Source organism: Macaca mulatta, chromosome 11 (assembly GCF_049350105.2).
Source record: "Macaca mulatta isolate MMU2019108-1 chromosome 11, T2T-MMU8v2.0, whole genome shotgun sequence".
NCBI classification, from domain to species: Eukaryota; Metazoa; Chordata; class Mammalia; order Primates; family Cercopithecidae; genus Macaca; species Macaca mulatta.
The window spans coordinates 12,434,617-12,449,429 of record NC_133416.1 but is presented as its reverse complement, the minus strand read 5'-3'; positions in this window follow the sequence as shown (position 1 = coordinate 12,449,429).

The following is a 14,813-nucleotide window of genomic DNA, read 5'->3' as shown; positions in this document are numbered from 1 at the left end:
GGAGTTCAAGACCAGCCTGGCCAAGATGGTGAAACCCCGTCTCTACTAAAAATACAAAAGATTAGTGGGACGTGGTGGCAGGCACCTGTAATCCCAGCTACTTGGGAGGCTGAGGCAGAAGAATTGCTTGAACCCAGGAGGCACAGGTTGCAGTGAGCCCAGATCGCACCACTGCACCCCAGCCTGGGGCGACAGAGGGAGATTCCATCTAAATATATATATATCTATAGATATCTAAATATATCTATATATATTTAAATATATCTATATATATCTAAATATATCTATCTAAATATATATATATCTATATAGAGATATATATCTATAGATATATATATCTGCCGGGCGTAGTGGCTCATGCCAGTAATCCCAGCACTTTGGGAGGCTGATGCGGGCAGATCACCTGAGGTCAGGAGTTCACGACCAGCCTGACCAACATGGAGAAACCCCACCTCTACTAAAAATACAAAATTAGCCAGGCATGGTGGCACATGCCTATAATCCCAGCTACTTGGGATGCTGAGGCAGGAGAATCACTTGAAACCGGGAGGCAGAGGTTACAGTGAGCCGAGATAATGACACTGCACTCCAGCCTGGGTGACAGAGTGAGACTCTGTCTCGAAAAAATTAAAAAAATAAAAATGGCCAGGCAAGGTGGCACATGCCTGTAATACCAGCACTTTGGGAGGCCAAGGCGGGTGGATCACTTGATGTCAGGAGTTGGAGACCAGCCTGGCCAACATGGTGAAACCCTGTCTCTACTAAAAATACAAAAATTAGCCAGGCGTGGTGGCACACACCTGTAATCCCAGCTACTTGGGAGGCTGAGGCAGGAAACTCATTTGAACCCGGGAGGTGAAGGTTGCAGTGAGCTGAGATCACGCCACTGCACTCCAGCCTGGGAGACAGAGTGAGATTCTGTCTCAAAAAAATAATAATAATAAAAATAAAATACAATAAAAATTGTATTTATTTATTTATTTCAGACAGATCCTTGCTCTGTTGCCCAGGCTGGAGTAAAGTGGCACGATCTTGGCTCACTGCAACCTCTGCTTCCCAGGTTCAAGTGATTCTCCTGCCTCAGCCTCCCAAGTACTGGGGTTACAGGCGTGCCCACCATGTTGGGCAGGCTGGTCTGTCTTGAACCCTTGACCTCAAGTGATACGCATGCCTCAGTCTCCTGCTGGGATTACAGGTGTGAGCCACCACGCCCGGCCTACTTTGATTGATTTTAGTGTGTCCTCTCCCGGAATAGTGTATTGCCTCCTGGGATTACAGGTGTGAGCCACCATGCCTGGCCGAGTTGATGAAACTTTGATTCCTGGGTGGTCACAGGGGCATTCATGGCATGGAAATACAACTGTGCTGCAATCAGTTACTGGAAATGAAAAGTTACCAATGGAAATTAGAAATGATGGATCACACTGGGCACAGTGGCTCATGCCTATAATCCCAGCACTTTGGGAGGCCAAGGCAGGCAGATCATCTGAGGTCAGGAGTTCGAGACCAGCCTGGCCAACATGGTGAAACTCTATGTCTACTAAAAATACAAAAAGTAACCAGGTGTGGTGGTGCTCACCGGTAGTCACAGCTACTTGGGAGGCCGAGTCACGAGAATTGCTTGAACTTGGGAGGTGGAGGTTGCAGTGAGCCAAGATTGCACCACTGCACTCCAGTCTGGGTGACAGAGCAAGACTCTGTCTCAAAAAAAAAAAGAAAGAAAGAAAGAAAGAAAAAGAAATGATGGATCAAATTTCCAGGAACTTGTGTTACTGAATGAATGCATAAGGAAATGCAGAGTAACAAGAAACAAGCAAAATATACAGTTTCTTGGTTATTGTTGTATGTAAAAGCTAAAACGAAAAATTCAGGAGAATGCTGGGCCAACCTTGGATTTCGGCCGGACTGAACTACAGTCTCTAGCCACAGCGCCCTACCAACAGGTAAAAGTTGAAGGGAAAAGAAACTGTGGTGGTGGATCCTGACAGTGAGCCAAGCCTGAATCTTGGCCCAGTGGAACTCTAGCCTCTAGCCTCAGGGCCCTACCAAAGGAACACATTGGGACAAATCTTGTCACTAGGCCAAACTTGGATTCCAGCCAGCCTGAGTTACAGCTGGTAGCCAGAATTGCTTCCAAAGGGAAACATTGGCCTAGTGCAGTTCCTCACACCTGTAATCACAGCACTTCGGGAAGCGGAGGTGGAGGGCTCACGAGGTAAAGAGATTGAGACCATCCTGGCCAACATGGTGAAACCCTGTCTCTACTAAAAATACAAAAATTAGCTGGGCGTGGTGGTGCATGCCTGTAGTCCCAGATACTCAGGAGGCTGAGGCAGGAGAATCACTGGAACCAGGGAGGCAGAGGTTGCAGTGAGCCGAGACTGAGTCACTGCACTCCAGCCTGGTGACAGAGCAAGAGTCCGCCTCAAAAAAAAAAAAAAAAAAGGAAAAAATTATGCAAAAACAAAAAATAGCAAAGAAAGTTGGAACGATTTGTATGAACATGGGTAAAACAAAGGGGAAGAAAATGAGAAGAGTGTGGAAATACTCATCCCATCAGTACATCAATTCTCAAACTGTTATTAAGAAATGGGATGAGTGGCTGGGCACAGTGGCTCATGCATGTAATCCCAGCACTTTGGGAGGCCAAGGCAGGTGGATTATCTGAGGTCAGGATTTCAAGACTAGCCTGGCCAATATGGTGAAACCATGTCTTTATAAAAATACAAAATTTAGCTGGGTGCAGTGGCGCACGCCTGTGATCCCAGCTCCTCAGCAGGCTGAGGCAGGAGAATCACTTGAACCCGGCAGGCAGAGGTTGCAATGAGGCGAGATCGCTCCACTGCACTTCAGTCTGGGTGACAGAGTGAGACTCCTTCTCAAAAAAAAAAAAAGAAGAAGAAACGAAACGGGATGAACAGGCTGGTCACAGTGACTCACTCCTATAAACCCAGCACTTTGCAGAGCCAAGGCAGGAGGATCACTTGAGTCCGCAAGGCAGAGGTTGCAATAAGGCGAGACTGCACCACTGCAATCCAGCCTGGGTGACAGAGCAAGACTCCTTCTCAGAAAAAAAAAAAAAAAAAAAAAGAAATGCGATGAATAGACTGGTTATGGTGACTCACTCCTGTAATCCCAGCACTTTGCAGGGCCAAGGCAGGAAGGAAGATCACTTGAGCCCAGGAGTTTGAGACCAGCCTGGCAACCCAGTGAGACCTCATCTCTACAAAAATAAGAATTAAAAACTTAGCCATGTGTGGTGAGCACCTGTAGTCCCAGCTACTCAGTAGGCTGAGGTGGGAGGATCACTTGAGCCCAGCAGTTTGAGGATATAGTGAGTTGTGATTGTACCAATGCATTCCAGCCTGGGTGACAGAGCAAGACCCTGTCTCTACAAACACAAAACAAAAGAAAATAAAACAAAAAAACCCCAAGAAATTGGACCAATAAAGCAGACACTGATGGGGCCAAAACAGAGGCCTTAATACAGCACTCTCAGAAGTTGCTGTACTGATGAGACTCCTACTAGTCACTCAGCATTGAAGGGCCTTAAACAAACCTGCCATATTCACCCTGGTTATTAGGAATTCAAGAAACCTGACCAGGCCGGGTGTGGTGGCTCACGCCTGTAATCCCAGCACTTTGGGGGGCCAAGGCAGGTGGATCATGAGGTCAGGAGTTCAAGACCAGCCTGGCCAAGATGGTGAAACCCCGTCTCTACTAAAAATACAAAAGATTAGTGGGACGTGGTGGCAGGCACCTGTAATCCCAGCTACTTGGGAGGCTGAGGCAGAAGAATTGCTTGAACCCAGGAGGCACAGGTTGCAGTGAGCCCAGATCGCACCACTGCACCCCAGCCTGGGGCGACAGAGGGAGATTCCATCTAAATATATATATATCTATAGATATCTAAATATATCTATATATATTTAAATATATCTATATATATCTAAATATATCTATCTAAATATATATATATCTATATAGAGATATATATCTATAGATATATATATCTGCCGGGCGTAGTGGCTCATGCCAGTAATCCCAGCACTTTGGGAGGCTGATGCGGGCAGATCACCTGAGGTCAGGAGTTCACGACCAGCCTGACCAACATGGAGAAACCCCACCTCTACTAAAAATACAAAATTAGCCAGGCATGGTGGCACATGCCTATAATCCCAGCTACTTGGGATGCTGAGGCAGGAGAATCACTTGAAACCGGGAGGCAGAGGTTACAGTGAGCCGAGATAATGACACTGCACTCCAGCCTGGGTGACAGAGTGAGACTCTGTCTCGAAAAAATTAAAAAAATAAAAATGGCCAGGCAAGGTGGCACATGCCTGTAATACCAGCACTTTGGGAGGCCAAGGCGGGTGGATCACTTGATGTCAGGAGTTGGAGACCAGCCTGGCCAACATGGTGAAACCCTGTCTCTACTAAAAATACAAAAATTAGCCAGGCGTGGTGGCACACACCTGTAATCCCAGCTACTTGGGAGGCTGAGGCAGGAAACTCATTTGAACCCGGGAGGTGAAGGTTGCAGTGAGCTGAGATCACGCCACTGCACTCCAGCCTGGGAGACAGAGTGAGATTCTGTCTCAAAAAAATAATAATAATAAAAATAAAATACAATAAAAATTGTATTTATTTATTTATTTCAGACAGATCCTTGCTCTGTTGCCCAGGCTGGAGTAAAGTGGCACGATCTTGGCTCACTGCAACCTCTGCTTCCCAGGTTCAAGTGATTCTCCTGCCTCAGCCTCCCAAGTACTGGGGTTACAGGCGTGCCCACCATGTTGGGCAGGCTGGTCTGTCTTGAACCCTTGACCTCAAGTGATACGCATGCCTCAGTCTCCTGCTGGGATTACAGGTGTGAGCCACCACGCCCGGCCTACTTTGATTGATTTTAGTGTGTCCTCTCCCGGAATAGTGTATTGCCTCCTGGGATTACAGGTGTGAGCCACCATGCCTGGCCGAGTTGATGAAACTTTGATTCCTGGGTGGTCACAGGGGCATTCATGGCATGGAAATACAACTGTGCTGCAATCAGTTACTGGAAATGAAAAGTTACCAATGGAAATTAGAAATGATGGATCACACTGGGCACAGTGGCTCATGCCTATAATCCCAGCACTTTGGGAGGCCAAGGCAGGCAGATCATCTGAGGTCAGGAGTTCGAGACCAGCCTGGCCAACATGGTGAAACTCTATGTCTACTAAAAATACAAAAAGTAACCAGGTGTGGTGGTGCTCACCGGTAGTCACAGCTACTTGGGAGGCCGAGTCACGAGAATTGCTTGAACTTGGGAGGTGGAGGTTGCAGTGAGCCAAGATTGCACCACTGCACTCCAGTCTGGGTGACAGAGCAAGACTCTGTCTCAAAAAAAAAAAGAAAGAAAGAAAGAAAGAAAAAGAAATGATGGATCAAATTTCCAGGAACTTGTGTTACTGAATGAATGCATAAGGAAATGCAGAGTAACAAGAAACAAGCAAAATATACAGTTTCTTGGTTATTGTTGTATGTAAAAGCTAAAACGAAAAATTCAGGAGAATGCTGGGCCAACCTTGGATTTCGGCCGGACTGAACTACAGTCTCTAGCCACAGCGCCCTACCAACAGGTAAAAGTTGAAGGGAAAAGAAACTGTGGTGGTGGATCCTGACAGTGAGCCAAGCCTGAATCTTGGCCCAGTGGAACTCTAGCCTCTAGCCTCAGGGCCCTACCAAAGGAACACATTGGGACAAATCTTGTCACTAGGCCAAACTTGGATTCCAGCCAGCCTGAGTTACAGCTGGTAGCCAGAATTGCTTCCAAAGGGAAACATTGGCCTAGTGCAGTTCCTCACACCTGTAATCACAGCACTTCGGGAAGCGGAGGTGGAGGGCTCACGAGGTAAAGAGATTGAGACCATCCTGGCCAACATGGTGAAACCCTGTCTCTACTAAAAATACAAAAATTAGCTGGGCGTGGTGGTGCATGCCTGTAGTCCCAGATACTCAGGAGGCTGAGGCAGGAGAATCACTGGAACCAGGGAGGCAGAGGTTGCAGTGAGCCGAGACTGAGTCACTGCACTCCAGCCTGGTGACAGAGCAAGAGTCCGCCTCAAAAAAAAAAAAAAAAAGGAAAAAATTATGCAAAAACAAAAAATAGCAAAGAAAGTTGGAACGATTTGTATGAACATGGGTAAAACAAAGGGGAAGAAAATGAGAAGAGTGTGGAAATACTCATCCCATCAGTACATCAATTCTCAAACTGTTATTAAGAAATGGGATGAGTGGCTGGGCACAGTGGCTCATGCATGTAATCCCAGCACTTTGGGAGGCCAAGGCAGGTGGATTATCTGAGGTCAGGATTTCAAGACTAGCCTGGCCAATATGGTGAAACCATGTCTTTATAAAAATACAAAATTTAGCTGGGTGCAGTGGCGCACGCCTGTGATCCCAGCTCCTCAGCAGGCTGAGGCAGGAGAATCACTTGAACCCGGCAGGCAGAGGTTGCAATGAGACGAGATCGCTCCACTGCACTTCAGTCTGGGTGACAGAGTGAGACTCCTTCTCAAAAAAAAAAAAAGAAGAAGAAACGAAACGGGATGAACAGGCTGGTCACAGTGACTCACTCCTATAAACCCAGCACTTTGCAGAGCCAAGGCAGGAGGATCACTTGAGTCCGCAAGGCAGAGGTTGCAATAAGGCGAGACTGCACCACTGCAATCCAGCCTGGGTGACAGAGCAAGACTCCTTCTCAGAAAAAAAAAAAAAAAAAAAAAAGAAATGCGATGAATAGACTGGTTATGGTGACTCACTCCTGTAATCCCAGCACTTTGCAGGGCCAAGGCAGGAAGGAAGATCACTTGAGCCCAGGAGTTTGAGACCAGCCTGGCAACCCAGTGAGACCTCATCTCTACAAAAATAAGAATTAAAAACTTAGCCATGTGTGGTGAGCACCTGTAGTCCCAGCTACTCAGTAGGCTGAGGTGGGAGGATCACTTGAGCCCAGCAGTTTGAGGATATAGTGAGTTGTGATTGTACCAATGCATTCCAGCCTGGGTGACAGAGCAAGACCCTGTCTCTACAAACACAAAACAAAAGAAAATAAAACAAAAAAACCCCAAGAAATTGGACCAATAAAGCAGACACTGATGGGGCCAAAACAGAGGCCTTAATACAGCACTCTCAGAAGTTGCTGTACTGATGAGACTCCTACTAGTCACTCAGCATTGAAGGGCCTTAAACAAACCTGACATATTCACCCTGGTTATTAGGAATTCAAGAAACCTGACCAGGCCAGGTGTGGTGGCTCACGCCTGTAATCCCAGCACTATGGGAGGCCAACGCAGGTGGATCACCTGAGGTCAGCAGTTCAAGACCAGCCTGGTCAACATGGGAAACCCCATCTCTACGAAAAATACAAAGAAAATTTAGCCGGGCATGGTGGCAGATGCCTGTAATCCCAGCTACTCGGGAGGCTGCTGAGGCAGGATAATTGCTTAAACCTGGGAGGTGGAGGTTGCAGTGAGCTGAGATAGTGCCACTGCAGAGCGAGACTCCTTCTCAAAAAAACAAAAGAAAATCAAACCTGACCTCTAGTCATCCGGGATGATGGTCCTGCAATTTAATCAAAAGAACTGGACCAGGCTCGGTGACTCACACCTGTAATCCCAGCACTATGGGAGGCGGAGGCGGGCAGATCACAAGGTCAGGAGATTGAGACCATCTTGGCTAACACAGTGAAACCCTCTCTCTACTAAAAATACAAAAAAATTAGCCTGGTGTGGTGGCGGGCACCTGTAGTCCCAGCTACTCGGGAGGCTGAGGCAGGAGAATGGCGTGAACCCAGGAAGCGGAGCTTGCAGTGAGCCAAGGTCGTGCCACTGCACTCCAGCCTGGGTGACAGAGCAAGACTCCGTCTCAAAAAAAAAAAAAGTTAAACTTATCCCTCTCCTTTAGTAAAGCTTATCCCTCTCCTTTAGTAGAAGGAACTGCAAAGACCACTTAGCAAAAAGCATGGAATTGGGGATGGGATGAGGAGGTAAAGAATTTGAGCCATACATACATTCAATTTTCCTGGATAAAGTCAAACTGCTTTCATTTTTTTTTATTACTATTAATTTTTTTTTTTTTTTTTTTTTTTTTGAGACAGGATCTTGCTCTGTTGCTCAGGCTGCAGTGCAGTACCTCAATCATAACTCAAGGGATCCTGCCCTCAGCCTCTTGAATAGCTGGCATTACAGGCACACATCACCATGCCCAGCTAACTAAAAAAAAAAGTTTGAGGCCGGGCGCGGTGGCTCAAGCCTGTAATCCCAGCACTTTGGGAGGTCGAGACGGGCGGATCACGAGGTCAGGAGATCGAGACCATCCTGGCTAACACGGTGAAACACCGTCTCTACTAAAAAATACAAAAAACTAGCCGGGCGAGGTGGCGGGCGCCTGTAGTCCCAGCTACTTGGGAGGCTGAGGCAGGAGAATGGCGTGAACCCAGGAGGCAGAGCTTGCAGTGAGCTGAGATCCGGCCACTGCACTCCAGCCTGGGTGACAGAGCAAGACTCCGTCTCAAAAAAAAAAAAAAAAAAAAAAAAAAAAAGTTTGTAGAGACGTGGATCCCACTCGGCTCCCAGGGCTGGTCTCAAACTCCTAGGCTCAAGTGATTTGCCTGCTTTGGCCTCGCAAAGTGCTAGGATTATAGTCATGAGCTACTGTGTCCAGCCCAAAATGCTTTCTTTTTTTTTTGAGACGGAGTTTCCTCTGTCAACCAGGCTGGAGTGCAATGGTGCGATCTCGGTTCACTGCATCCTCTGCCTCCTGGGTTCAAGCGATTCTCCTGCCTCAGCCTCCCGAGTAGCTGGAACTACAAACGTGTACCACCACGCCTGGCTAATTTTGTATTTTTAGTAGATACCGGGTTTTGCCATGTTGGTCAGGCTGGTCTCAAACTCCTGCCTCCCCAAGTGCTGGGATTAGAGGCGTGAGCCACGGCATCTGTCCCAGCCCAAACTGCTTTCTTTTTTTTTTTTTTTTTGAGACGGAGTCTCGCTCTGTCGCCCAGGCTGGAGTGCAGTGGCGCGATCTCGGCTCACTGCAAGCTCCGCCTCCCGGGTTCACGCCATTCTCCTATCTCTGCCTCCCGAGTAGCTGGGACTACAGGTGCCCACAACCGCGCCCGGCTAATTTTTTGTATTTTTAGTAGAGACGGGGTTTCACTGTGGTCTCGATCTCCTGACCTTGTGATCCGCCCGCCTCGGCCTCCCAAAGTGCTGGGATTACAGGCGTGAGCCCCCGTGCCCGGCTTTCTAAAGTAATGATACATAAAGAGAACTGGGAAAGTAAAATAATTATAATAATAATAATAATAACAATAATAACAACAAAGTAGCGATACAATGTTATATTCTTGCTAGCAGTAAAGATAGCTCCCATTGCTTCTCATTCTCGCCCATAGTTGATATGTACAGATATTTAAAGGTTTGCCAGTTAGGAGGCCTGAGTAACAACAACAACAAAAAATAGATAAATTTGATTACATCAGATTTTTTTTTTTTTTTTTTTTTTTTTTTTTTTTTTTTGAGACGGAGTCTCGCTCTGTCTCCCAGGCTGGAGTGCAGTGGCCGGATCTTAGCTCACTGCAAGCTCCGCCTCCCGGGTCCACGCCATTCTCCTGCCTCAGCCTCCCGAGTAGCTGGGACTACAGGCGCCCGCCACCTCACCCGGCTAGTTTTTTTTTTTTTTGTATTTTTTAGTAGAGATGGGGTTTCACCATGTTAGCCAGGATGGTCTCGATCTCCTGACCTCATGATCCACCCGTCTCGGCCTACCAAAGTGCTGGGATTACAGGCTTGAGCCACCGCGCCCGGCCATTTTTTTTTTTTAAGATGGAATTTCACTCTTGTTGCCCAGGCTGGAGTGCAATGGCATGATCTCGGCTTGCTGCAACTTCTGCCTCCTGGGTACAAGTGATTCTCCTGTCTCAGCCTCTCGAGTAGCTGGGATTACAGGCATATGCCACCATGCCTGGCTAATTTTGTATTTTTAGTAGAGATGGGGTTTCTCCATGTTGATCAGGCTGGTCTCCAACTCCTGACCTCACGTGATCCCGCCCATCTTGGGCTCCCAAACTGATAGAATTACAGGTGTGAGCCACTGCTCCTGGCCCTCACTTTTTTTTGTTTTTTTTTTGAGACAGAGTCTTGCGCTGTTGCCCAGGCAGGAGTGCAATGTTGCGATTTTGGCTCCCTGCAACCTCTGCCTCCTGGGTTCAAGCAATTCTCATGCCTAAGCCTCCCAAGAAGCTGGGATTACAGACACATGCCAGCCACCACCCCCAACTAATTTTTGTAGTTTTAGTAGAGACGGGGTTTCACTATGTTGGACAGGCTGGTCTCAAACTCCTGGCCCCAAGCAATCCATCTGCCTCGGCCACCCAAAGTGCTGGAAATCACAGGTGTGAGCCCCTGCACCTGGTCCCCACCCACGTTTTGACTAAAATCAAAGGGTCAGATATTCAGCCAGGTGTGGAGGTCTGCACCTGTAATACCAGCTACTTGAGAGGCTGAGGCAGGAGAATCACTTGGGCACATGTGTTTGAGGCCAGCCTGGGAAACATAGTGAGACCCCCGTCTCTGAAAAAAGAAAGAGAGAGAGAGAGAAAAGAAAGAAAAAGAGAGAGTGAGGGCCAGGTGTGGCTCATGCCTGTAATCCCAGCACTTTGGGAGGCTGAGGTGGGCAGATCACCAGAGGTCAGGAGTTCAAGAGCAGCCTGGCCAACATGGTAAAACCCCATCTCTACAAGAAATACAAAAATTAGCCTGGTGTGGTGGCGGACAGCTGTAGTCCCAGCTGCTCCAGAGAACAATTGTTTCAACCTGGGAGGTGGAGGTTGCAGTGAGTCGATGCCATGTCACTGCACTCCAGCCTGGGCGACAGAGGGAGGATCTGTCTCAAAGAAAAAAAGAGAAAGAAAAAGAAAAAGAGAGAGAAAAAGAAAGACAAAGAAAGAAAGAGAGAGAAAGAATGAAATAAAGAAAAGAAGAAAGAAGGAAAGGAAGAAAGGAGGGAGGGAAACAACGAAAGAAGGAAGGAAGGAAGGAACGAAGGAACGAAGGAACGAAGGAAGGAAGGAAGGAAGGAAGGAATTATTAAAGATGTGGAAAAACTGGATCCCTTAGACACTACCGTTGGGAATATAAAATGGTGATGCAGCCACTTTGGGTGTTTTGCTTTTGTTTTGTTTTGAGATGCAGTCTTGCTCTGTTGCCCAGGCTGGAGTGCAGTGGCACGATTTCCGCTCGCTGCAACCTCTGCCTCCCGGGTTCAAGCAATTCTCCTATCTCAGCCTCCCAAGTAGCTGGGATTACAGGCACAAGTCACCATGCCCGGCTAATTTTTGTATTTTTTTTTTAGTAGAGGCGGAGTTTCACCATGTTGACGGGGCTGTTCCAGAACTCCTGACCTTGTGATGCACCTGCCTCGGCCTCCCAAAGTGCTGGGATTACAGGCGTGAGCCACTGTGCCTGGCTTTGCTTTCTTTTTTTTTGGAGACTAAGTCTCACTCTGTCACCCAAGCTGGAGTGCAGTGGCACCATCTCAGTTCACTGCAACCTCTGCCTCCTGGATTCAAGCGATTCTCCTGCCTCAGCCTCCCGAGTAGCTGCGACTACAGGCACCTGCCACAACGCCTGGCTAATTTTTTACATTTTTAGTAGAGACGGGGTTTTACCATGTTAGCCGGGATGGTCTCGATCTCCTGACTTCGTGATCTGCCCTCCTCGGACTCCCAAAGTGCTGGGATTACAGGCGTGAGCCACTGCGCCTGGCCAGGATATTTCGGTTTTATATCTTTTCCTTTCGAGATAGGGTCTCCCTCTATTGCCCAAGCTAGAGTGCAGTGGCGTGACCTTAGCTCACTGCAACCTCGACCTCCTGGCTCAAGTGATCCTCCTGCCTCAGCCTCCCGAGTGGCTGGGATCACAGGCACATACCACTACACCTGACTAAATTTTAAATTTTTTGTAGGGATGGGGTCTCCCTATGTTGCCTAGGCTGGTCTTGAACTCCTGGCTCAAGTGATCCTTCTACCTCAGCCTCCTAAAGTGCTGGGATTACAGGCGTGAGCCACTGGACTCGGCCCTCCCTGTGTTCTTCACCACCTCCTCTTCCCTTCCATGGCCACCACCAAATCTATCTTCTTTGTCTCTGTAGAATGGCCTATTCTGGAAATTTCATATAAATTAAGTAATATAATATGTGGTCTTTTATGATTAGCTTTTTTTACTTTTTTTTTCTGCTTATTTTTTTGAGACGGAGTCCCAGTCTGTCCAGGCTGGAATGTAATGGCACGATCTCGGCTCACTGCAACTTCCGCCTCCCGGCCTCAGCTTCCCAAAGTGCTGGGATGACAGGCTTGAGCCACAGCGCCTGGCCAATTTCCTCGTTTAAAAAAATGGAATTTAGCCAGGCGCGGTGGCTCACGCCTGTCATTCCAGCACTTTGGGAGGCCTAGGCGGGCGGATCACCTGAAATCGGGAGTTTGAGACCAGCCTGGCTAACATGGTGAAATCCTGTTTCCACTGAAAATACAAAAAATTAGCCAGGTGTGCAGCTGGGCTTGGTGTCGTGTGCCTCTAATACCAGCTACTCGGGAGGCTGAGGCAGGCGAATCGCTTGAACCCGGGTGGCGGAGATTGCGGTGACCTGAGATCGCGCCACTGCACTCCAGCCTGGGCGACAAGAGCGAAACTCCGTCTCAATAAATAAATAAATAAATAAATTGAATGTAATCCCTGAAATGTATCCCAACTCAGAAGTCAACCCTATCAAGCACCACAGCCTAGAGCAATACAGAAAGGGCAGTTAAATTCAGTTACCTGCATTTGAAGGCAGGTCAAGGTCCCTGGGTTCCAGATATATCCTGGGTCACAGCAAAGAATATTAGTGATGATGAGCAAACTAAGTAGGAATGACAGGGTTCTGCAGCTGCCCACGCCTGCGCAGTGAAGGGGACTCGCGGGGGAGCCAGCGCGTCCCAGGCCCAGCTTTTTCGCAGGGTCTCCAGTTTCGCGGCCCCTCCCTTCCGCGTCCCCCACCCCCACGCGCCTCCGTGCGCCAGTCTGAGCCTCATGCGGCGCCTGGACTATGGGGAGGTGGGTGGTCGCGGCTGCAGTGCCAAGTAGGGCTGGTTGGCTCGGTGCTCGTTGGGTGCAGGGCAGCGAACTGGAGGAAGAAAGTGGACGTTGGTGAGAACCGCAGTTTCAGCCATGCGAAGGCCCCCGATCAAAAAGACAGATTTGTTGCTAGGTGATTCATCGGTGCCATTCTTTGCCATTCTTTGTGTATCTACAGCTCATGATGAGAGAGGACCGCATGATGAAGGCCTACAGCGCAGAGCCGGAGCCGGAGCCAGAGCGAGCCGCATGAGCCTCACCTGCAGCTTGACTGAAACAGCATCTTGCAGCTCTGAAGCTCCAGGCCTAGAGTCGCTCTCTCCACCTTTTCCTTGTCTCACTTGCCCAACTCTCGGCAGGCGACCCCCTGGCCCAAACTCAACCATCTGGGGCCACTTGGGACCTTGGCCAAGTTTCTGCAACAAACACATGATTTAAAAAAAAAAAAAAAAAAAAAAGAGGGTGACGGGGTGGGGGACAAGTTTTACCTTGAATTTTCTCTAAAAGCCCAGGTGGCTTTGGGAGGTGTGGAAGGGGGAAATCCCCTCCACCAAAACCCAACTATTATCTACCCAGTCATCTAACACTTATTGTGCTAGTTATCAATTTACTGTCTGTCAGCTCTGAATTCATCCCTCAATACCTGCTTTTAAATGGATGGAATTCCTTTAAGCATTTCCTTTTTAGAGTACTAAGAACAATGCTTTCTCAGTAGATGGTGCTGGAAGGATACTCCAGGATGAAGGGGGATTTTCTTGCTGGTTCCAGTGGCTGCACCATAGGTCAGCAGTACAGATGAGAGGAAATTTGGTGGTGACCTGCCCCAGCCGAACCCTGGCCTGGTGGTCACTTTCCACAGGGATGCCACACTCCAGGCCCCCTACCCCTCTGGTGCCTCGACTCCCTCTGCACATCTGCATGTCTGGTCACCAGCTGTGTGTTCCCTGCTTGCAAAGGGACTGCATACCTGCACTGGCCTAGGCAAATCACCAAACTTCTCTGCTCTCCCCTGGACTGCAACTCTACATTCTCCAGTAGGGTGTGCACCTCAGTTTTGAGGAAATGGCAGTGGCCTTCCTTCCAAGTATGTCCTTTCTTGGATAATCTCCTTCAGCTCTAGGAAACTGAATTTTGTCTTATATCTTTTATTTTTTTTTAAAGGAGTTTTGTTCTTATTGCACAGGCTGGAGTGCAATGATACGATCTTGGCTCACTGCAACCTCCACCTCCCCAGGTCAAGCGATTCTTCTGCTCAGCTGGGATTACAGGTGACTACCACTATGCCCAGCCATTTTTTCTTCGTATTTTTAAGAGATGGGGTTTCAGCATACTGGCCAGACTGGTCTCGAGCTGCTGACCTCAGGCGATCCACCCACCTCAGCCTCCCAAAGTGCTGGGATTACATGCATGACCCACCGCGCCCAGCCTATAGCTTGATATTCTTTGTATTATCCTTTCCTTGTAAAAAAAAAACTAAACAAAAAAAGTGTGATTTTTATCTTCTGATAGGACCCAGACTGATACACTTGATAGACATCACTTGTATCACTGGGTATGGTGGCTCACGCCTGTAATCCCAGAACGTTGGGAGGCTGAGGCGGACAGATCGCGGACAGATCACATGAGGCCAGAAGTTCAAGACCAGCCTAGTCAACATAG